Here is a 24,333-nt window from a genome sequence, read left to right as displayed (position 1 = left end):
TAGTTAGTTGCATGTGGGGGTCAGCTCACCATTGAACTCGTACCGCAGAACTCTGGGTCTTACTTTACACACAAACAAGGAAGTAGAAACGATTTTTTCCTGAGTTGTTTTAACTTCGTAACCATGACAGAGGCGGCTGGCTCTCCGTGACGGGGAGATGTACGTGGGAGCGCAGAGGAATCTTTTTAAACTGAGGAAGAGGAAGGGCACAGAATGTCTGTCTCCCGGCTGAGGGTGGGAGCAAGCCTTCTAACCCTCATTCATGGGCCCTTCCTACAAAACAAGGGCAAGGTCTGTACATGTTTTTTTCTGTGGGGGGAAGAAAAAGTTTGCATAATTTACATGGTGACTCACCTGTAAACCTTAATTAAAAATCTGTTCAGGGGCACCTGGGTGGCTCAGTCGGTTAAGCATCGGTCTTCCGCTCAGGTCATGATCTCACGGTTCATGAGTTCGAGCCCGGAGACGGGCTCTGTGCTGACAGTGTGGAGACTGTTTGGGATTCTCTGTCTTCCTCTCTCTCTCTGTCCCTTCCCTGCTTACACTCTCTCTCTCTCAAAATAAATAAAAATAAAACTTAAAAAAAAATCTGTTCAAATTGTGTGAAATTTACAATAGTTGAGTAAAACGACTTCATGGTAGAGTTCTCTGCTGAATATAAAATTGATCATAAATTGAAGATAAATCCAAATCCTTTCCCCCACTTCTAAATCCAAGATATACAGAGAAGCTCATAAATTCAGGTAACCCCTTAGTTTAAAACATTTAAGTCCTATCAACCGAGCAAGAATTTTGAAACACGCTAACCCTTTCATGAGTTTTTGTCATTAAAAACATTCCAATATAATTAGGAGGAAATTAATTTGAAATATCATTTTTGATTTTTTATTTTTTTTAAAGTTTATTTTATTTATTTGGAGAGAGAGAAAAAGAGGGAGAGTGGGGGAGGGGCAGAGAGCAAGGGAGAGAGAGAGAGAGAGAGAGAGAGAGAGAGAGAGAGAGAGAGAATCCCAAGCAGGCTCTGCACTATCAAGTTAGAGCCCCATGCAGGGCTCAAACTCATGAACTGTGAGATCATGATCCCATCCAAAATCGGACGCTTAACCAACTGAGCCACTCAGAAGCCCCTGAAATATGATTTTTTTCTTTTAATGTTCATTTATATTTGAGAGAGAGAGACAGAGAGAGAGAGAGAGAGAGAGAGAGTGTGTGTGTGTGTGTGTGTGTGTGTGTGTGTGTGTGTGTGTGAGTGGGGGAGGGGCAGAGAGACGGAGACAGAATCCAAAGCAGGCTCCAGGCTCCAGGCTCCAGCACAGAGCCCGATGCAGGGCTCGAACCTAAGAGCAGCGAAATCATGACCTGAGTTGAAATCGGTCACCCAATCAACTGAGCCACCCAGGTGCCACTCTACCGCAAAATATTATTTTTAAAGGAGGTCTTATAGTCAAAATAGGTGAAGGGGATTAAAAGGTACAAACTTTCAGGGCACCTGCTGGCTCAGTCAGTGGAGCATGGGACTCTTGATATCAGGGTCATGAGTTAGAGGCCCCCTTTGGGTGTACTGTCAGCCTCTAAAAGTTATTTAGAAAAGCAGGAAATGAATCCATATAGACTTACTATCTGGAATATAGTAGGTGTTATAAAATAAACATAAGCATCTCTGTGGCAAGAAAGTCAAAAACTTTAAAAATTCTGCCTGCCTTACTTTGTTCCCAGGGAATGTGATTATATGAGTGCTGGGAAGGGCTAAAACATATGATACAGCTGTGGGTTTTGTCCGTTCACTCATGTGGATGACAGTGATATGTGACTGGGTAGGATTTGTCTTTCAAAAATTTAGGTTTGCAATTTAAGAAACTAGTCTTTTTTTTTTTCGTCTTAATGTTTTTAAAAATATTTTCTACATCATTCTTTCAGGAAGAAGAGCCTAGAATTGAAAATGGACTACTTTGGCTAAACTGTACCAATTTTAGTAGGGGGAAGGTCATATGAAGTCAAAATGTTTGTGCACTTTCACATCCTTAACACGTGGCCCTGTCCTAGAACATACCAGACCCTCCTAAGTGTTCAGTAAATGAATTAATACAAGAACGAATCACTTAAAACGATGAACTCAGTCACTAACAGAACAAAGAACATTATTCCATAGAAAGAAAAAGACGAGAGGAAATAATTAGAATTAAGTCTGAAGGCATAATTTCCCTAAGACATGTTTCTGTTGTGCTAATTATCTATCTTCTTCCTCTCTGCCTTAATCTCCTGGAGGCCAATGTTCACGTAGAATGTAGGAAGGTCACGTGGACAGGAAGGGATAAAAGTTTTGGCCACCACTGCATGTACCTGCTTAGTGTACTCATGTTAACAAAAAAGGTGCCTAAAGATCATTAGGTCTAAGCCCTCACTCTGCAAATGAAGAAAGTGAGAAATCAGAAGACGTGACAAAGGTCCTTGGCCCAACAAGCTGAACATAAGTAATATCATATCATGATATATTGCTTTGGGCGGGGGATGGAAACTTATCATAGACCTGTCTGATATCAGCTCCCCACCCCAAACACTGGATTGGGTTTGTTTGGTTTGACCAATTGACTGATTGCTTTTGCACTGGTTTTAATGAGAAAAGCTCGAAAATAATACTCTTAAATTTTACTCTGAACAAAAATGACTGGGGGAGTCCTTGCTGAAAATGCATATGTCTGATCCCAACTCCCGAGATTCTCATTCTGTTGGACCTGCAGGGAGGCTTAAAAAAATGGGAATTTTTACAAACACATGCAGTTGACTTAGATCCAAAACTGTGTGTCAGGCCACTGTCCCAAAGTGCCTTCTCTCAGCCAACAACTAAAGCAACACGGTGGGAATCTCCACCAACTGATTTACGGAGCTATTGAAATGATGTATGATGTGTGGGAGTAACGTGTGTATCATGCTTTGAAGAATACTGCTATATCATCACCATTAGAGAGATATATTCAATTATATGTAATTATATGCTGGTGACGAGTGCGGCATTCAAAACTGGCAGAATCCCCAACAGGCTCCTCGGTGGTAGCTCAGAGCCTGATGCGGGGCTTGATCTCGCGAAACGTGAGATTATAACCTGAGCCAAAATCAAGACTCGGACACGTGACCGACTGAGCCACCCAGATACCCCCCAAAACCATTTATTTTTTCTTAAGTATTTGACACTTTGTGAAAGTCAAGCTCACGTAACATGATGGAGAGACCAAGAGGCACCACAAAGACTTCAGAAGATCCGTGAGGAAAGGAGCCAAGCCAGCCTAGTTCTTACCATGCCGTCCCTCGCACCCCACATTTGCTCTACACGTAGTAGGTGCTCGATAAATATATGTTTATAGGGACGCCTGCGGGGGTCAGTCACTTAAGTGTCCGACCCTTGGTTTCGGCTCGGGTCATGATCTTAAAGTTTCGAGAGTTCGAGCCCCGCATCTGCCTCTGCCCTGGCAGCATGGAGCCGGCTTGGGATTCTCTCTCTCTCTCTCTCTCTCTCTCTCTCTCTCTCTCTCTCTCTGCCCCTCTCCTGTTAGCACTGTCTCTGTCTCTCTCAAAATAAATAAATAAACTTTAGGATCTATATAGATGTTTATGAATTAATCTAACACAAAGGAATATGAAATAGTATGAACACTTGGATAAAACTTCTGTATATGCAAATACCACATACTTGAAATAAAATTAATTGATCCTCTTTTAGAAAACTGACTGCTGTTTTTAAGAAGGAGTAAATGGCACATCTGGGAGGAGATGGAAGGCGAGAAATCCAGTGCTTGAGGGGAAATTTAACCTTTCTTCCCAGGATCAGTCTGTGTTCCTGATTCCCTAAACTTTTCCATTACTCTAAGCCACAAGCTTCTGCAAGGCTCAGTGTATTTTAATTAAATCCCAGTGATGAACACAGACTTGCCAGACTTCAAGCCGGTTTTGTGCTTCAAAGCGGGAGTTAGAGAAAACAGTGAGGAGGGGAGAACATTCGCCCATTGTTAGAAGTTCGCCATCACCCTCACGCAAAACAGAATCACAGAACAACGGGGTTAAGAATTCTCCTGAGTGCACCTAATGGCACTTCACGATAATCCTCACCCCCGCCTGCCAGGATTGGGGTGCTGTTCGTGATTTGCCTGTTTTGTGTTCACAAAGTAAAGCTCCGTCTGGGTGACTCAGGCTATGAAAATGCTTCGCTTGGCAGCCAGCGTGGGTATTCCCCACTCAGGCCTCAGCACCAGCCCGGGAGAAAGAAGGAGGCCAGCACAGCCAGCCACCCCCCACCCCCGGTGCTGTCTGTAATGGTCCCAGTGGCCCGTGCCAACAGCCACAGTGGAAGGTGGAGGCTGGACGAGAAAGTGTGACCTGAGCTAAACTCTTCTCAGAGGAGCAGCGTTTTAAAACTGGGTGGGCTTGACTGCGAGACTGTCTCTCCTTTTCCTTCTTTCTCTTTCTTTTCTTGTCTTTCCTTCCTTTCTCCCTTCCTCCCTTTCTTTCCTTTATTCCTTCCTTCCTCTTCTTTCTTTCTTTCTTGTTCTTTCTTTCTTTCTTTCTTTCTTTCTTGTTCTTTCTTTTTCTTTCTTTCTTGTTCTTTCTTTCTTTCTTTCTTTCTTGTCCTTTCTTTTTCTTTTTCTTTCTTTCTTTCTCTCTGTCTTCCTCCCTCCCTCCTTCCTCCCTCACTCCCACCCTCCCTCCCTTCCTTCCTTTCATTCTTTTTCCATTCTTTTCTTTTTCCTTTGATCCCTCCCCTCTCCCAGCCCCCTTCTCTCTGTGGATCCTGTCTTTCTCTGTGGGTTTCTCATGAAAAGAAAAGGATCAAAAGTCTCAAAGAAATATTCTGTGAACAGCTGTCGCGAACAGCACTGGCCCTTCCCCAAACCTGTCACTCTCACCAAATCAGCCCTCTGCTGTCAACGTGAGAGACCCAGGTGGCTACGATGAAAACGTATGAAGAAACACAGAGGAAATTCAGTAACTGATCCTTATAGGAGAGCGGCACGTACACTCTAATCTGCAAAATATCCCCTGCTGGGAGCCTGCACGGTCTGTGCAAGTCATGTGTGACACCCCAGTGCCACTGCATGATACCCAAAGGGGTTGGCAGGATACTCTTGGCTCAGGACATTGAACCGTATTATACCTGAAATACACACTGCGAGATGATTTTTGGACTCCGAACACGATTATGACATTCACCCACTCTGCCAAATTCATCAGGCAAATAAGGAAAGAAAACAGGTAGTTTAAATATTAACCAGTTCAGTTTTTTTGGACAATCACCTCCTAAAACAGACCCAGAAACTAATTTTCAGCCTGTACACATTCACCTCACAAAGCAGGGTGGGTTTCAGCTAACAGATCTCGGAGGCCATCCATCCCAGCACTGACGGTCCCCGGGCACGCATTGGAAACTGGATGGCTACGTTGCCAGCCAGAGGGCCATAAAGTGAAAGTCCAGGAGGTAAGCTGATACCTTCATTTTAGTCCAGGTCAGCATATGCTGATGAGTTTTAAAGGGGGAATTCAAGAAGATTTGGAGATAGCTCCAGGCTTGCTTTTCAATGTTTCAAAGTCATTTTCCTCCTTGAGTGGCCATCATCTCAAATCATCCTCAGTGTCCCGGTGCTGCCATCTGTGAACAGGTGCACTGATTTGTGATAGGTAAATGCCAAGTGCTCAGCCCAGAAAATTGTCATCTGAATGATTTACGTGCGCGTCTTGAGCCCCATCAGGCACTAAAGAGACGGATGCTGTGCTAATACATCTCACATTTGTCAACATTAATTTAAGGCACTCCGAGTTGGCAGCCAAAAGCATACTTCTCAACAAGCAGCCAACTTTTCTTCTATTAAATCTTTAGGAGAATACATTACCAACTTCTGGGAAATACCATTTGCAAGAAGCTGAGCTGGAGTAAATTGAGGAATGTAGTAGTGTTAAGTTGCCTGCCCCAAACACGTTCAGTACACGGTACACATGTGACCAGCAAGTCAGATGGTGTCCTTGCCTCCAAGGCCTCCAAGATTGTCTCCGCCCAAGAACACCCACTGAGAAGGCTCAGGCTGCCCTGCGGATTTGCCATTCTGGAAGAAGGACCAAGAAGCACTGCAGTGACAGAGGACAGGTTCAGAGTCTGTGTTCAGAGAAGAGAAGGACATGAGATGGAGAAGAAACTCCGGGACCATGAGCTCTGGGAGCTCATGATCCAGCTGAAAAATAAGATGGCACCCATGAAAGTATGAGGAACACTGTTGAGCAGCAAATGTACCAAGAGACGAGACAGAGCTTTGGGGAGGGAGGGAGAACATTTTGGAGGGAGCAGGCAAGGTTGTGCAGAAACAAGCTAGAGGCCCAGGACCCGCAGAGGAGGAGAAAGGGGCCCACGTGAGCCATCAGGAAGAACAATAGCTTGAAGCAAAAGTCATGGTGGGACATGTGGTGCCGTGAAGGTCAAGCTGGAAGTTGGCCTGTCCTCTGGGCAACCCAGAGCACCAAAGTTTTCAGAGGAAGGGAGAAGAAACCAGTGTTTTATATAGGTTAATGCAGAGGCTGTATCAGAAGGCAGAGCAGAAACCGTCCGTGGTTTCGAATGACCAGTGTGTACTTCCAGGTATGCTTAAGGTGACCCACAAAGATGGTGGGAAGAAAATACTGGAATTTTTATGTGTATTTACTTTTAAAGTGCCCATATTTTTTAGCATATATTTTACATATTTTAAATAGTTTAATAGAAAATGTGTGTGTTACCAACAAGACGCGTCCCTACCAAATTCACGTGCTGAGGCTCTAACCCCTAATGTAACTGTATTTGAAGATAGAGCCTTCCGGAGGTAACTAAGGCTAAACAAGCTCATAAGGGTCGGGCCGTATTTAAATAGGACTAGCATCCTAATAAAAAGAGGAAGAGGCACCAGATCTTTCTCTCCTGTCTCCCTCTGCACCCCCAGCCCCCACCCCGACTCCTATGCATGCATGGAGAAGAGTCCCTGTGAGGACACAGTGAGAAGGTAGCGGTCTATAAGCCAGGAAGAGAGCTCTTGCCAGAAATCAACCCTCATGGCTCTTTGATCTTAGACTTCTGGCCTCGAAAATTGTGCAAAAATAAATTTCTGTTCGTTAAGCCACCTAGTCTGTGGTAATATCAGAAGACTAATACAGTGTATAATACATATGCAACCTAAAACCAGAAGTGTGAATTATATCTCAATCATTTAAAAAAAAACACTTTTAAAATCTGAGGTCGATATATGAACATGTTTTGTTAATGTGCACGATCAAAAGAGTTTGGGGGAAACGCCCTAGGTTTGGGGCCTGAGTTGAGGTGGCCATGAATGTTAAGAGCTACTTCAGAAGGAAAACAAAAACTCAGTGAGCCCCTGGGTGTAGAAAATGAAAAGAAGTGAAGTATGGATATAACCTCGCAGCTGTTCAGTCTGGGAGACAGGGAGAGCTACCCCATCCCTGTCAGAGACGGGAAGGCAAGACTTGATCCCGCGAGGAGGGTCAGAGATGCGCCAGGACCACAAAGGCTGGTGGGATTCCTTGTGAAATGCCCTCAGAAGGAGGGAGAGAAATCGTCAGAGGGGCGAAAGGAAAATGGGAATTTCAGGGCCACAGAGGTCAAAGAAAGAAAGACTTTCGAGGAGGCGGATAGTTCTGGCAATAGCATCAGGGAGGTCAGGTGGAATGGCCTGAGAAGTGCCTTTTGGAATTGTCGGAAGTCATTGAAGACTTTTATATAGTGAATTCATTGGAGGAGAGAGAGTAGACCCTGGATGGTAGGGGTTTAAGGAGGGACAAATGCAGAGGAAATTAAGAGGCAGGTAGTGTTTGGATTTCAACTAGGAAAGTGTCAGTGCCAGAGTCAGAACCGTGGGGTAAGAGTTGGGGGGAGCCTCTAATGTGCAAGCTTTTCCCTTCACCTTGGACCCCAGAGGAATTCCCTATGACTAGTTAAACAGGGTTAAATGGTTAACAGGCTTGGGAAGTAGGACAAGGGATGGGGTGGAGACACAACAATAAAGTGTTCGATCCTGTCCCAGAAGCTTCCAGAACCTTCCAGACAGCTCTGGTTCTGTGTTTCAGTTGATGCGTGTGACAGGCTATAAAGCAGCTCCAATTTTGTAAAGCCAGAAGGGATACACAGTTCTCAAATCTACACACTGATTAGAAGTCTGGAAATTTCTCCCCAATTCCACATGTTATTTGATAGTTTAATGTCGAAACAAAGATCTGACGTAAGTGGTGGGACTAAACGGTGAGAAGAGGTTGGAGTTCATTTGGGCATCAGTACCAGGGTCTCATCCACAAGCAGTCGGACACCCAGGAGACCGTCCATCTCAGTATTCTGGCTTTGCCTGGGTGGAAAAGTGTTTACTAGCCACACTTCACAGGTGTGCAAATAATTTCAAAGTCGCACTTGAGAACTAATTGATGCTTATAAAAGTCTTTAAGATCCACAGATGAAAGTCGCTGTGTAAGTATAGAGTATTATCAGTTCATGAGGGAGCACCCTGAACAAATCAGAATCTTGCAGAAAATAAACTATACCCTGGGAATCAATTTGGTAATTTTGGAAGCCACATTAAACATTTTGGGTGAAAAGCAATAATCACTAATAACGTTTCAGTAGCCAATCTTTCCGCCTGTAGAGTTACCTTCCTAGTTCACATCCGTGGACATGTGTGGACCTCATATGGAACACGGACATCTGTCTGGGAGAATCACTGATTCCCAGGGCTACAGGGATCCCTTAGCCCAGCCTCCCCTTTGCTCATTAAATCCCCTCTGTGATCCCCATTCCCACTTTCTTCTGTCTAAAGATAGTTTAAAAGTCCTTTTAACCACCCTTTGCATCTTTGCAAGCCCAGGCTCATTTTAGGCTTCTGCTGTTCTAAACATCTTCTCATGTCCATCACTGCTTACTCACTCTTCTCTTTCTGTATTTTTGCACATCCTTTTAAAATCAAATCCCACCGCTGAGGCCCCAGACTGTCTGCAATAATGACTGAAAACTATTCGTGCAAATGTGTATATACCCACCCAGTGGTTTTCGGCACAGTGACTTGCCCAAACTTGACAAATGAAAGCTGACATGCCATAGGGTTGTGTGGCTCATAGGTTTCCTCAGAGAGTGGTGCAACTGGCCACTGAGTGTTAGGGGATGAGGGTCCTATTTAGATCCGTGAGCTCTGATATCACAGTATCAGTACCTGGCTTCGGCCATTGCTGAACCACTGGTACCAGAGCTCTACTGGTTTGAACAAACTAATGATGGGGCTCAGGGCTGGCTCCCCGTCCTGGGCTTAGCTCTCTCTTATCCAGATGGTCTAACGGACTTGCCAATGTCTTTGGTTCTAAAAGGAAGGGGCAGAGTGTGGAAGGCTCGGAATAACCTCTGGAAAAACAGATCCCAGTAGCATCTACATGAGGGATACCTCAGGCTGGAGCTCTGCCAGGGAGAGAAGACAGTGACATAAGGAAAGCCAGGAGCCATGAGGAATAAGGTCTCATGGAAATCTGTTTTGGCTAAGAGGAAGGGTGAAAGGGTACAGTGCAAAGACAAAAGAGAGAAACATTCAGAGATTACCTCTAGACAGTCTCTTCCCATCCTTGGACTCTCTGTGCACACATCCGGTGCATGTTTGAAGAGAGCCTTTTATAAAGCCTTCAGGATGTATGTGCATGTTTGGGGGCGGAGGGTTGCAGGCAGGTATGTATATGTGTGCTTGTATGTGTGCGGGAACGTGTGTGTGTTTGTAAGGTAGGGCTGCCCACAGGACAGGGTGGGGTGGCACTTGTCTGTTTATTCTCCACTGGCTCAGATGTTCAGGTGAGGGGAAAAGTAGAGGTGGGGCTGGGGCAGGATGCAAAGACAGGGATCCTCCCCAAGGTGCACACTCTTGAAATCTCACTCAGGGTTCAAAGAGGTAGCAAACGTGTGTGTGCCCTGTAATTTGACACACATGAAAATATATGCCCAACTGTTTACCTTCTAGAATTTTACAGTGCAACTTAGGAGGCTGAGCCTAATAACGCAGCAACAGAACATCGAATGTTTAAACTACAGTCTCTCAGGCATGGGAAGATGGTTTATCTTGGATCCATGGGCAGCCATTAATGCAATGAGGAAGTAATAGAAGGAGGAGCCATCCAAAACAAAAGTTTCAAGGTCACAGAGAATTCTTCTTCTCATCCAAACACAACAGAGTCTCATGAATGCCAGACCATGAGTGTAGGCTGGGAAATTCCACAGAAATGAATTCTCTTGATGTGAGATCTTCTTACCGGAGCTTCAGGTCAGAGTTTTCACCCCAGATTTATCTGTGAGGGTCACACAGGAAGCAGCTGAGGGGTGCTCTTAAAATTAGAGCGTTTCACAAAAAGAGTGCAGAATTGACTATCAGTCTCACCTTCCCTGAAATCCATCCTTTTTTATGCATTTGACAAAAGAGCTAATCTCTGAGAAGACCATTTTCATTTTAGCCCAGTATTTGATGTTGACATTCATATACAAATTCAATAGAGGATTTACCAATAGCAATACGTTTTAAAAGAGCTCTTTCAAAAATAGAAATTCAGGCAAAGTGTAGCCCTCCCCCACCCCCCGAATAGTGAGAAGAAAGCACACCCTTCCAATCTACCTCAAAAATCAACCTATTTCGGGGTAAAGTACTTACACTTTTCTATTAAAAAATGTTGAATAGTCTGGTTTCCCAAGAATCGTTTGGATCTGTTGCTAACAAAATGGCTCATGAAACTGATACATTTACGGGTGCCTGGATGTCTCAGTCGGTTGATTGGCTGACTCTTGATTTTGGTTCAGTTCATGACCTCACGGTCATGGGATGGAGCCCCGCATCGGGCTCCATGCTGGATGTGCAGCCTGCTTAAGATTCTCTTCCTCTATTTCTGCCCCTCTCCTTGGCTTGTGTGTGTGCACACATGCACTCTCTCTCTCCCCGCCTCTCTCAAATAAATAAATAAATAGGTAAATAAATAAAAATAAAAAAGAAACATCAATGTGTTTCAAGTTGAAAGAAAGTGACTATCTAAGTTATAGCATAGGATGCATCTATACTGATAACTCTTTTCTCTGGGTCCTCCTGGCACTTACTCTCCTTTGGACAATGCACCTATGTTATAATTAGAATTTTTGTGCCTGGCAACACTCTCTACCTCCAACCTCCCACCTCACTGTGAAGGTCTTGGAGGAGGGGGCCTACCTCCTTCATCCTTTGATCCTACTAGGAACCTAGGAGAGGGCCTGGAAGAAAGCAGGTATTCCACCAACGTCTGGAGAAGGTTCTAGAAATATGTTCGATGTGGTAGGTTGGGATCAGGTTACATGGCGCTTTGGAATCCAGGCAGAAGGACCTGGACTTGGCTCTTGATGAGTCAGAAGGAGCCACTTAAGGTTTCTGAGCAGATAGGAAAATTGTAGTCAGTCCTGCAGTGGGGCACCAGAGCGGGAGTCTTGAGCAGAAGCTGTTGCCAGAGGTGACAAACATGGAGAATAGATGCAAATCTAAACTGTTGTGAGAGAGGAGCACCGCTTGGTGACACTTTCAAGGGGCTGAAGGACACGAACTTGTCAATGATGGCTGTAGTTACAAGACCAGAGGGCTGTACGAGATCTCTCCTGCCAGACCCTGGGTGCGGGTGTGGGGGAAACCAAGTTGGTTGGTCACACTGAAACTGAAGAGACCCCCCCACCCAGCTGAAATGGCCAGAGAGCAATTTTAACTCAAAAGAGGAGTCAGGGCTAGAGATTCAAATCTGGAAATCACCCTTGTAGTGACTTCTCTGAGGAGAAATATATCACTAGAAGAACAGGAGAGAGTGACTGGGCAGGCCCCCAACCCAGCTGCTGGGGGCAGTAGAGAGGGTCCAGGCAAGGGAGAGGGTCCTGCCCAGGAGCCAAGGAAAGCAGGCAAGGCTGTTCGGGTGAGCGGAGGAAGAGCTTCCAGGGGTGAGGGGTGGGGTAGTGGGACATCGACAGCAACAGCCTTGGAAGAAAGGAAAAGGAGAATGAGGCATGAGGAGAGACACGGCATTTTTTTTTTTTTTAAAGGAGGTCATTCATGGCGGGTTCAACACCAGCAGAGTAGTGGGAGCAGACGTCTTCACATGTCACGGATATTGTGAAGGTGCAGGGGTGGGAGGTGCTTTTTTTTTTTTTTTAATTTTTTTTTTTTAACGTTTATTTATTTTTGAGACAGCGAGAGACAGAGCATGAATGGGGGAGGGGCAGAGAGCGAGGGAGACACAGAATCGGAAGCAGGCTCCAGGCTCCGAGCCATCAGCCCAGAGCCCGACGCGGGGCTCAAACTCACGGACCGTGAGATTGTGACCTGAGCTGAAGTCGGACGCTTAACTGACTGAGCCACCCAGGCACCCCGAGGGTGCTTTTATCTGGACATTTGTGTCCCCCCCACCACCAATTCATATGTTGAAATCCCACCCTCAAGGGGCATCTGGGTGGCTCAGTTGGTTAAGTGTCTAACTTCAGCTCAGATCACGATCTTGTGGTTCTTGAGGTCAAGCCCCACATTGGCATCTGTGCTGACAGCTCGGAGCCTGGAGCCTGTTTCGGATTCTGTGTCTCCCTCTCTCTCTGCCTCTCCCCCACTTGTGAGCACTCTCTCTCTCTCTCTCAAAAATAAATAAAAACGTTTAAAAAAAAGAAACAAAGAAAGAAATCCTACCCTGGAAGCATTAGGAAGGAAGGCCACTGTGAGGCAATTGGGTCATAAGGGTGGAGCCCCCAGGACTAGGGTTAGTGCCCTTACAAGAGAGGCCCTGGAGAGCTAGGAGGCAACTGTGTAGGGAACACTGAGAAGGCAACAGTGTGAGGAAGTGTGCTCTCACCAGACATGGAATCCGTGGTGCCATGAGCTTGGACTTTGGAACTGTGAGAAATAAAAGTGTGCTGTTTACAAGCCTTTGAGTTTTTGGCATTTTTGTTACAGCAGCCCAAACGATGACAGGCTTTAAAGGAACCTCAAATAGGCTTAAGAGACTTTTAAGAGGCTCATACACTTAGAAGCATCTGGAATCAAAGCAGCGGTGATGGCTTCCCAGGCTTCCCAGGCTGGTGATTCAGCTATGAAATGAGGAATAAGTGAAGAAACCCCTAAGATTTCATAAAATATATTTCTTTTTAAAATTATTATTTAAAAATTTTTATTTTAGAGAGAGAGAGCACGAGCCGGGAGAGAGAGAGAAAGAAATAGGGAGAGAGAATCTCAAGCAGGCTCCATGCTCAGTGAGGAGCCCAACGCGGGGCTCGATCCCACAACCCTGGGATCATGACCTGAGCCAAAATCAAGAGTCAGACGCTCAACCGACTGAGCCACCCAGGCGCCCCTATTTTCATTCAGCTTCCTTCAGCCAAGTGTTCTAAAATTCCCAGAAAATATGCATTGCCTACAAATCATTGCTGCGATTTGCATGGCGCTCGTCTTCAAGGGGAAAATGCGCTGTCTCGCGGAACTTAGTCTTTAGCGTGGTGGACACTGACAACGGACAACGCTTCCGTAGCTCTCACCAGGTCCTGCCACGGTCTCGAGTACTTCATATGTGCTGTTGCATCTAACACACCCACAAAGCCTGCAGTGTAGGAGTTTTTATGGCCCCCATTCGATAGAGAAGAGAAGTAGGGCAGGAGATGGAGTCTAACACAGTCAGTAGATGACAAAACTGGGTTTAGACCCTGGGGAGTGAGGCTCCGGGCACCGTGCCCTTCATTGCTGCACCATGCTGCCTCGACAGTGAGGGAGCCCTTGAAGGGCGCCCGTCTAGCAGGAGGAAGAGAAAAGGAAAAGCGTAATCTGGATGTGACGGGGTGAGTACAGGGCGGAGGTGTGTGTAGCAGCCGGGTACAGTGGGTCCCAGAAAGGCTGCCCCGAGGGGCTGACCCATGAGGGAGTCTTGCAAGGCAGGCAGGGGAAGAAGGGGCTAGAGATCACACCAGATAAAGAACAAGAGCCAAGGGTGAGGACGGGGTGTTCGAGACGAGGCTGGGAAGGGGATTGGGTCACGGAGCCCTTGAACGCCAGGCTCAAAGGCTGGGTTTAATCCTGCAGGAGATGGGAGCCATGCAGGGGCATTCTCAGGGGAGGGACGCGGCTGGACAAGCACCTTATCTTACTGGGAAGGAAGAGTAGGACACGGAGGTCAACACAATGGGCAAGATGAGCCAAAAGAAGACCACTGCCTGACATGAGCTTCTTGTTCCCTCTCCACGAGCATCCACGGCACAGCCCCCGAATTGTATGGAAGCTGAAGGCGTGTTCCTTTGAAAACAACAAAGGTAAGGGAGTCCCTTTTGACATTGGGTGGGGGGCGCTTAGCTTTCAAGGTGAACCACTTATTATCTGATTTTCTTCTCCATCAGAACCTCCGTAGAGGGCAATGCCTAGAAAGAGCACATGCGAAGCTTCCGTATTATGGAGCTGGTGGCAGAGAACCGCCCTGATAACCTCTCCACACCGAGCATTTTATTTTTCCTAGATGTCTGAAAAATTCGTGAATTTAACGCCAAGGCAGTTACAGGGGTCCGACGCAGGTCAGGCGGTCCCAATCACCCCTCTAACTTCAGGACCGCCTGCTCGTTAAGAACTTGTAAAGAAGCACAGGTACCAGCCGGTAGGAGATGGAATTCACTTACTGGCCTTCGTAAATTGAATCCAGACAGCTGAAGGCGAAAGACTTCGTATTCCGCTAGACTTTGAAACTCCGTTATCCTCTGAGCCATTCTGACCTAGAAGAAAGCAGCAAGTGGGTTGGTTAAATTACCCAGATGCGAATGATCAGTTCACACCGCATTAAACAAAAAGCTCACATTTCATGGACAAGTACAATTCGAAACAAACGACGGCGCTGATTCATGCAAGAGCTTGGTGTCGGAGGCTTAATTTATACAGATAACAACCTGCCTCTTTGGCTCTCAGCTCAGTAAGACACCAGTTAGTGCTGCTACATGAGAGCAGCAAGAAAACTGTTAACAGACAGAAGAGGTTTCAGGCATCGTATTTGATTCAGACTTTGCCACTGAGATGTGTGTTTTCATCGGAATGTTATCTCCTCGATGGTTAATACATTCCAGCAAATGTAACATGAAGGACTCCCAAGTTCATGGTTGAGGTCACAGAATTTTGAGGATGTGTGAGATTCTCCTTTCTGCAGATGAAGAAATGGTATCTCCTGAGCCCACCACCAGTTTCTGGTGGAATCAAAAGTCACCACCTTTCTGTGACATCAGACTTAATTTAGGTGTTGTGGCTCTGAAATGTTGAGCCCTCATGGAGACTTTCAATTCACAAAACACTCTACAGTTCATGTTAAGTTTAAACTTACTATATAATCTTTTAAAACGTGGAAGTCATTTTCATTTTAGAAGTTCTAATGAGCTCATGTCTCTACTTTTCATGGAGAAATGAGTCCCAGGCCAGGGTATGACCCAAAGGACTCTCCCCCAAGACCTTCCCGTACTTTTAGACTGTTCTGGAAGAGCAATTTGGCCCTGACTCTATGGCAACTCAGAAAATTATAAAGCCCTTGGGCTGACTGAGACCTTAGGCTAATGGAGTTCAAACCCTCATTACACTTAAAAAACAAAATAAAACAAAAACCAAAAACTGCAGTGCAATCAGATGGTGAATTGGAGGGAGAGCTAGTCTAGAAGACCACAAAGAAACGTATGTTCATTGAGCATCTGTTGGTGCAAAGCCCTGTGTTCTCGCCCTAAATACATGATCTCACTCAGTTCTTACAAATGCCCTGCAAGGTAGATAAGCATGGGCAGAAACACTCAGGCTGAGTTCTTCCCTCAACAAGTATTTACCTGAGCATCTGCTAGTGAAGGGCACCAAAATATGCAAAGTATACAAGAAGAAATAGACACTTTTTGTTTCCTGCGCCCAGTGAGGTCACAGTGTCTCAGAAATGGGGGGAGAGGGAGTCAGATGCATTAATTAACACAGTGTTGTTCAAACCCCAGCTCATGACTCCTTAGACAACCATGAAAATTAATTTAGCGAATCTTGATGAGCATTAAAAATAAATGAATAAACAAATAAATAGAACAGAACGGAAAATATCAGCATGCATGAAGCGAAGGTGAGGAAACTCACATGGATAGATGTCTGCAGACCTGTATCAATCATACACATGTCTTTGTGTACTGGTTTGCGATGTCTAATATATTTTCTTTCGTGGGTCGTCGTGAAAAAAAGCGTGAAAGCTCTCAAGTTATCGAACAAAGTGACAAGTTCACACGAAATGGTGAGGGCAGAGGAGAGTCAGCGAGTTGTCTGCTGCAGATTAGCACCTGTCCCCAGAAGGAGCCGGGGACAATCTTGGTTTCTCTCCAAGCAGAAGTCTTATAAGGGTGGGATGCCCCAACTTAATAATGCTCAGCACTAGGACAAGCTTGGCAAGGACTGGTATGAAGTTTCAGGGACCAGAGAGGAAAACTAAGCAGGGGTCCCTTTTCCCACAATGTGGGGAAGAGGGTGGGCACCTCTGAAGCGGAGAGAAGGCACAATGATACTAGTTCTGTGTTTGCATGATGATGAAGCCAGGCTTGGGAAGAGGGAATTAAACCTCAAGAACGTGGAACCCACATCAAGCCCTGATTGCGAGACGTGTGGGAGCTTCTGGAAGGTCCACAAGCGCCAGCTAGATCTGGAATGAATTCCCACCATCCCACTGTCCAGAGAGGACAGGAGAGCCTCTAGAATCTGTGAGCTCAGGAGATCGGAATCCAGAGGAGGGGGTCCTTGTAGGTGACCTTACTCTCAAGGTCAGTGCCCCCTTTGGGATGGCAGGTTACCTCTGTTATCAGGATATGACAGTTATTAAATTTTTTCTTCTTTTAATAAAGCTTCCTTCAGACATAGTCTAAATACCACATTTATAATTTGAGGACTCGTGGCAATACGCTACAGGGCCACGTGGAGATATCTTCTCCACTTCATGCGTGAGGATTCAGGGCAAGAGAAATAAAGATCTTCTGCAGAAAAAGGTGAGTCTTTCATGTTGCAAGCCTCTCTGGTGGGGGTGGGGGGGTGTGGGTAGGTGACCACGCAGCAAGACGTAGCTCAGGGGGGCAAACCCATTACGTTATTCTGGTGACTTGGTTATTGCGTATTTATCTTTTTAACAGGCGATGATATGAGATGATGTCGAGCTTAATTATCATGTCTGCTATTTAACCCACATTTTTTCCTTGTACAGACATGATAATAATGACAAGAACTCGGTCCTATACAAAATAAACAGCCCCCCCCAATATACAGACAATTAACAACTTAAATGTTTTTGTTTTCTCTTTCTCCACCCACCATGTGTGACAGCACCTTACAAAACACAGAGTCTTCCATAAGCTCCCCTTTGCTATAGGTGATGGCTAAGGAAAGAATACTAGCATATGTTGAGAGCAGGAGAAATAATCAGAGTATGAATGTTTTTAATGTTTACTTATTTATTTTAAGAGAGAGTAAGAGCGGGAGAGGGGCCGAGAGAGAGGGAGAGAGAGAGTCCCAAGCAGGCTCTACGTTCAGCGCAGAACCCCATGAGGAGCTCGATCTCAAGACCATGAGATCATGACCTGAGCGGGTAGCAAGAGTCGGACAGTTAACCAACTGAGCCACCCAGGTGCCCCTAGGGTATGAGTTTTTATTCCATTAAGAAAAAGATAGTTCTCCCTCTCCCTCTCTGCCCCTCCCCCACTCACACTCTGTCTCTGTCTCTCTCAAAAATAAGTAAACATTAAAAAAAATTTTTTTTTAAAAGAGGGGGGCACCTGGGTGGCTCAGTCAGTTAAGCATTCAACTTTGGCTCAAGTCATGATCTCATGGCTCATGAGTTTGAGCCCCACGTCAGGCTCTGTGCTGACAGCTCAGAGCCCCGGAGCCTGCTTTGGGTTCTGGGCCTCCCTCTCTTTCTCTGCCCCTCCCGCACTCATACTCTGTTTCTCTCTCTCTCTCAAAAAGAAACACTAAAAACTTAAAAAACGTTCAATAGTTCATGTAAAAGTGCTTCATGAACTATATGGTATTCTGCAAGGATTGACCATTTTTTAATCATCATCCATGCTAATAAATTATTATCAAGTAAAAAATTAAAAGTATTAGTGGCCACAAGTCAACACAATTGTATTCGATGCTTCCTGAGTATGTTGTTTTTCACAAATCTTTAATTGTAAACCAAGGTCTCGGATTTTGCTAACATTTTCAAGGGTCAACGTTAATAATAAGGCCGAACGTTTAAGAAGTAATTGTTCTTCACAACAGAAGTACAGATTGGCTTTGATTAGTAAACATTATCTTCACCGTACAGATAGAGAAACAGAGTGAATTATCTGCCAACAGAGCCCTTGCATTTTCACTTCTAACCTTGCTCCTAATCTGTATGTTTTTTAAGTATTTTTTTAATGTTTATTCACCTTTTGAGAGACAGAGACAGAGCATGAGCAGGGGAGGGGCAGAGAGAGACGGAGACAAAGAATCCGAAGCAGCTCCAGGCTCTGAGCTATCAGCACAAGAGCTGCATGGGGGACTCGAACCCACGAACCCCAAGATCATGACCTGAGCCGAAGTTGGACGCTCAACCGACTGAGCCAACCAGGCACCCCACCTTGCTACTGATCTTGTTTGTTGGTTTGCTGTTTCACACAGAGCCATAAGCTGGTTTCTAGTCTTTGTCCAGAACATAGATGATTGTACGTAATATAATGATTATATATAATAATCACATATATCACAGGGGCGCCCAAGTGGCCCAGTCGGTTAAGTGTCCAACTTCAACTCAGGTCACGATCTCACGGTTTGTGAGTTCCATCCCTGCTTCAGGCTCTGTGCTGAAACCTTGGAGCCTGGAGCCTGCTTCAGATTCTGTCTCCTCTCTTGGCCCCACCCCATTCACGCTCAGTGTGTGTGTGTGTGTGTGTGTGTCTCCCTCAAAAATAAAATACACATTAAAAAAAAGTCTTTTAATTGGGAACTAACAATACAATGATCAATTGCTTGTTATTTTCAGGTCTAGTAGGACAAAGAGAACAAAAATGAAAGCCCATGTTCCCGTTAGGTTTTAATCAAGCTCAGAGCAGCTCAGAATTTCCTCTCCTGATCGGAATAGTCCAGATAGACCCCAGGCAAATTCTACTCAAAAACCAGGGCCAGAAGTCCTGTTTACAGCAGAATTACCGGGGTCTGGGCTCCCAGCCAGCATGGCCAAGGCCTCAGCCTCTGCCCTACCTCCTGGCCTGGCCCCGTGGAGGAGAAAAGAAAGCACACAGCAGGGGACACAAGCCGTGGTCACACGATTTGGTTCTCTGGAGTCTAACTTTGCTCCTGTTTCTGTAGCTGAATAAAATACTCTGCCCTTTTCCGTTTATTTGCACGGAGGGCTGTTTAACATAGGGGCACAAAGGGTGGGGGGCGGGGAGCCACAACCATGTGGGCTGGAATGATTTCCAATCACAACAAACACGCCCAAAGAGGGAGGAAGATGGTAAGTGATAGATTTCCTTTCTAAAATTCTTTAAAATAAATGCATGGCCCTGGCGGAGGCAGCCTGACATATTTCCACTAGATGAATAACTGTGGAGAAACACAAAGCTTTGCACACTACCTGCACTGTGCCCGGGGCCCCATTCCAGACCCCAGTTTGGCAACTGGGTCCCAAGGGCCCGAGTATCCGGAGACAGTCTACAATGCGAAGTGGCCCAAGGCGGGTTGGAAATTAACAAGGCTCCTTTCTCTTCCCTTGGCCCTTGGCCGTTTGACATCCAGCAACATGCTCTTCTCTCTGACACATTCTGCAAAGCCCCCTGCATCCTCCAGCGAGGTCTCGGGCCACGGAGAAATGCTGCGATGGTTTAGAAACGCAAGCCACAACAGGCCACAGCTGAGAGCGAGCCAAACCTACATTCTGGTCCATAGTCACATTTTGAAACTATTTCCCCTGAAGCATGTGAGCAAAATCCACACCAACTTTAAAGCCACATCTGATTGTTATGAAGGAACAGAAGGGATTGTATTTCCTTTGTCCGCTTCTGTGAATTCATCCCTTCTAATGGCGAGGTCCACGTGTCATCCCACATTGCCTGCTTTGAACAAGATGCAGAAACACTGAGCACAGTGGCACAGGACAGTCATACGCCGCGAAGCCTTAAAACATAACCACCAACAAAAAACTGACTTTTCCCGTGGCTGTCAGAACGGAGTATAAGAGCATAATCTCTCGAGTCCTTTAAAGGGAGAAAAACGTCTCTCATTTTCAACATGAAAAAATACCATCACCATCCCACCCACCACACATCGGACACTAATGACCTGGCCACAGGAGGGCTCCCATCCAATGATTAAACTTTGCAATTCCATCAAATTCCCATCCTAGGCAGGTTATTTATGTGTTCTTTAAAGCCAACAGTCTAGGAATATGTTGTGCTGAAACATAAGGGGGATATACAATAGCTTTACAGGGTGACCTATTGCTATTATTACTGTTGCCCCCTAGATTTCTGCAGTGCACAACCTGTGAGACCACACGTAGCAGCCCTGATTATACTTACAACATCCGAATATACTCTTTACTTGTATATTTGCATATTTTGTACATTATAAAAGTGATATTTATGTTACATACTCTACGTAAATCTGTTCTATCACATATCCATGTAAATCCTATTGGTTAGTCAACTCTTGTTCACTAAGTTTTGTTATTCTAAACCAACATCAAGAAGCTAATTATGTGTAGTGCCTAGGTGTTAGATTCTTTCTCTTTTTAATCTTTGAGTAGAAATCTATTTGAAAGTCAAGCTTAGTTTCATTTGAGTCAACTGTGATCACTGATTTTCCCTCCTTCCCATTCCATTGGTCACAAAAACTGGAGCTGGATTCTAATTCTACCTTGTAAATCTCTCTCAGGTCACTACTCACTCAAGCCTTCTGGTATCTTCTCCAGACCATTACGGTAGTTTTCTAACTGCCCTTCCAGCTTCCAGCCTCTCACAAATGAGACAGTCTGTCACATTATAGTGAGAACTACTTCCTCAAACACAGATGTTTAGATCACTCCTCTGTTTTAGTACACTTCATGGCTCTATATTCCCCAAGAGATGAAGTCCAAACAAATCTCTGTAGTATATGACTAGGGTACAGTCTAATCAGCTCATTAGTCTGGGTTAACATGACTTCCAATACCAACCAACATTCATTCATGCATTCATCCAATGAAAATCTTTTGGGTATTCTTAAAGCACAGTGGGATGGAGGTGTTGTCTAATGCCACGGCAGTAGTCATTTTGTACTATATTAACGTAGCAAATCAATACACCTTAAACTTACACATGTTGTGTGTCAATTCGATCTCAATAAAGTTGGAAAAAATAAAGTTACAAAGAAAGATGCCTTAAACAACACACACATGCCCACAGGGGAACTCAGAAGGACTGAGAGCAGCAGTGAGACCCATTCCCAGTCCTTGAGGTGTAAATACTTTGGCGGGAGATGCCAACAAGGAAATTATAATTGACCACGGTGAGCGCAATTTTGCCCCAATCTGCTGTACCAACCTCGTACCCAGTGAACTCTCTCTCATCCATGTTTCCCGTATTCTAACCACGCTGAATTTTTTTTTTTTTTTTTTTTTTTTTTTTTGCTATTGAGAAATGTGCCAGGTTCTCTGATACCTACACGTCTTAATCTCTTTACTGTTTACTCTTCTTTATTTGGAACGCCTTCCTGGAATCTCTGCCCTATGACTCTATTCACCCTTCCAGACTGCGTGCAGTATCCCCACCTCTGTAAGGTCTCCCTCCATACTCCTAGGCGTAATTATTTGCTTCCGCGCTAGGGCTGCCTATCGTTGATTTATCCCCCTCCCGTAACAAAGTCTTACATGGTGCTACATTCGTTTGTTTGCGTGTCTGTGCTCTCTGCTACGCTGAGGGCAGCCCCTCTGTTTCAAGGAGCTGTGACTTTGCAAGCCCCTCTCCTACCACCCAGCACTTGACACAGAGGGCGGATGTTCTGCCAGGGAAAACCGGGCCCCCAGGGCCAGGGGCTGAAGCAGTCACCCCTCCTGTGCTGCCCCAGCCCCTGCTTCACTCGCGTAAGCCTGTTTCCTCCCCAGCGTGGGGGCAAGATGCTCTGCGTGAGGCTGAGGCTGCCGCAGGTCCCAGAGGGCTGGAGGCTGGGGAGAAGCACGGGGAGAGGGTCGCAGGTCCCAGAGGGCTGGAGGCTGGGGAGAAGCACCAGGAGAGGGTCGCCGCACTAGTAACAAAGTTGGCTCACTGGGCCACCCTGCACAGCCCAAGCTCCTCTGCGGCTAACTCCAGTCTCTTCCTTCTCTTGCGTTCCGTTCAGTAAACCAAGAATCTGGGTTCCTTGCATGTGGCTTCTGGAAGTGGTTTCCTTTGCCTGAAACCAACATGTTAAGGCTCCTGGGATAAATATGACAGAAGACACGAGGACCTGTACCTGAAGTTGAGTACAAATGACTTCCTTCCTTCCTTCCTAAATGTAGAGAAACGAACTTGCCTGACGGTAGGTGTCATTTTTATCTCTCTAAATATGGTATTCCACAGTCCATTAAAAAAATCCATTTCAACTAAGTGAAATTAATGGGTCATTCATTTAGGCTTGATTTGTCCACAAAAGAGGGGAAGATGTGGAAGCTGTCCTCAGGAAGTTTCATAACGGTGTGGTGACATTTAGTTCATTGGTCGTTCTGCCATTTCCCCCCGACCAAGATATTTCAGTCCATGGACATTTATTTTGGAGGGGAACATAACTCCCTCTAGGCTAAAATTGGTGACTTCCCCAAGAAAAATTCTCGGGCCAGAGCCCAAGCAATAGAAAGACTAGAATGTGTGTGTCTGTAGCGTAGGGTATGTACATGAGTATTTTCACAAATACTCATAAAGAGAGGCGGGTGAACATGGAGGGAGACGTTCGCCATTCAGATCAGCCGAGGGGCAGGGGTGGACGTTGCCTGCCTCGGCCAAAGGTAGCAGCAGTAGGGGCTGTGGCTTCCTCCCCAGTGACTGGGATTCCCCCAGCTCGTCGCCCTGTGACTGTGAAAGTTCCCAGCTTGCTCTGCTTCCTTTCCCCAGAAAGGGGGGTGAAGAACCCTACCTGCCTGATCTAGCCCTCTGCCTGCTTCTTTTGCCCTTGACTTCCCAGTACCAGTACCCAGTATCACTGGCGAAGGCACAGGCCATGAGCCTGCCCCTTCTTTGAAAGGAGCTGCTGTGGGGGCGCCTGGGTGGCTCAGTCGGTTAAGCGTCCAACTTCAGCTCAGGTCATGATCTCACGGTTCGTGGGTTCGAGCCCCACGTCGGGCTCTGTGCTGACAGCTCAGAGCCTGGAGCCTGCTTCAGATTCTGTGTTTCCCTCTCTCTCTGTTCCTCCCCCGCTCATGCTCTGTCTCTCTCCTTCAAAAATAAATTAAAACATAAAAAAAAAAAAAAAGAAAGAAAAAGAAAGAAAGAAAGAAAGAAAGAAAGAAAGAAAGAAAGAAAGAAAGAAAGAAAGAAAGGAAGGAAGGAAGGAGCTGCTGTGATCCTAAGACAGGCTTCAGAGACCCGGGTCATTCTACCCCTCAACACACAGGCTGTGGCTCTGCTCCCTCAGGGGCTCAAAGCAGGGCCCCCAGGGGCTCTGTTTAAAGGGCCTGTGATGTGGGCCAGGTTTTGTGTCCTGAAACCTCCAGGTAAACCTCAGGGAAGTGAGCTCAGCAAGCCAGCAGCCACCCTCATCTCCCGAAAGAGAAAGCTGGGATTGAGAGTGGCTTCCCCAAAAGACGTCCAGTAAGTGAAAGCCATAATAGTAAGTTATAGAGAAAACCAAAGACACGCGGTGAAGTTTGAGAAAAGCACATTCCAGAGCAGCGGTTTCCTCTCGGCCCGGCCCAGGCCGATCTGAGGCAAAACTGGCCTTCCGTTTCGTTTCTTTTCCCGAGTGAACTACACAGCATCATTATGCAGTTTGAATTCATCTTAATTCGTTATGTAAAATGAACTCCAGAGAAACAAGGAGCACAGACGAATAAAGTCCGGTTGGGAGGAAAAGGCTTCAAATCTACCGATCTGCTGCATGTAAAACCCACAGCCTTGCAAAAAAACCAAAGGCAGTGTTTGCCCAGAGAGCAATTTCGTCTTGCAGAGACAACCCTGTAGCTGGGCAGGAAGCCTGTGAGGAACAAGGTGCAAGCATCAGCATAAATTTCAACTTCAAAAGGAGAATAATCCCCGTTCCTGTACATGCTCCCCTTCCAGATAAACAACTGGGTGCCCAGATTGAAGATGAGTCATGCCCA

At 45.8% G+C, this 24,333-nt stretch overlaps 2 protein-coding genes and 1 long non-coding RNA gene across 8 annotated transcripts in view; 1 reads left to right on the top strand and 2 right to left on the bottom strand.

The window, feature by feature from the left end:
• TIAM2 (TIAM Rac1 associated GEF 2) overlaps positions 1 to 14,770 on the bottom strand; it is a 266,318-nt gene extending 251,548 nt beyond the window's left edge. The window contains exon 1 of one of the 3 annotated variants that reach the window (XM_086708192.1): positions 14,675 to 14,770. The gene's annotated coding sequence lies outside the window, so the exon portion shown is untranslated. Of the gene's footprint in view, positions 1 to 29; positions 881 to 14,674 lie in introns of those variants that run through there. The other 2 variants (XM_086708191.1, XM_086708193.1) reach the window with 2 other exon arrangements.
• SCAF8 (SR-related CTD associated factor 8) overlaps positions 10,077 to 24,333 on the bottom strand; it is a 204,349-nt gene continuing 190,092 nt past the window's right edge. For 3 of the 4 annotated variants that reach the window (XR_015251665.1, XM_086708208.1, XM_086708207.1), the window contains one exon: positions 14,675 to 14,767. The gene's annotated coding sequence lies outside the window, so the exon portion shown is untranslated. Of the gene's footprint in view, positions 11,424 to 14,674; positions 14,768 to 24,333 lie in introns of those variants that run through there. The other variant, XR_015251666.1, reaches the window with a different exon arrangement.
• Positions 14,122 to 16,902, top strand: LOC147581312 (uncharacterized). The gene is made up of 2 exons (XR_015251668.1): positions 14,122 to 14,317; positions 14,402 to 16,902. It is a non-coding gene; the product is annotated as an uncharacterized LOC147581312 (long non-coding RNA).

This window comes from Puma concolor, chromosome B2, assembly GCF_028749965.1.
Source record: "Puma concolor isolate L17-30 chromosome B2, mPumCon1.1.hap2, whole genome shotgun sequence".
Taxonomy (NCBI): Eukaryota; Metazoa; Chordata; class Mammalia; order Carnivora; family Felidae; genus Puma; species Puma concolor.
This window is presented reverse-complemented; position numbering and strand designations above follow the sequence as displayed.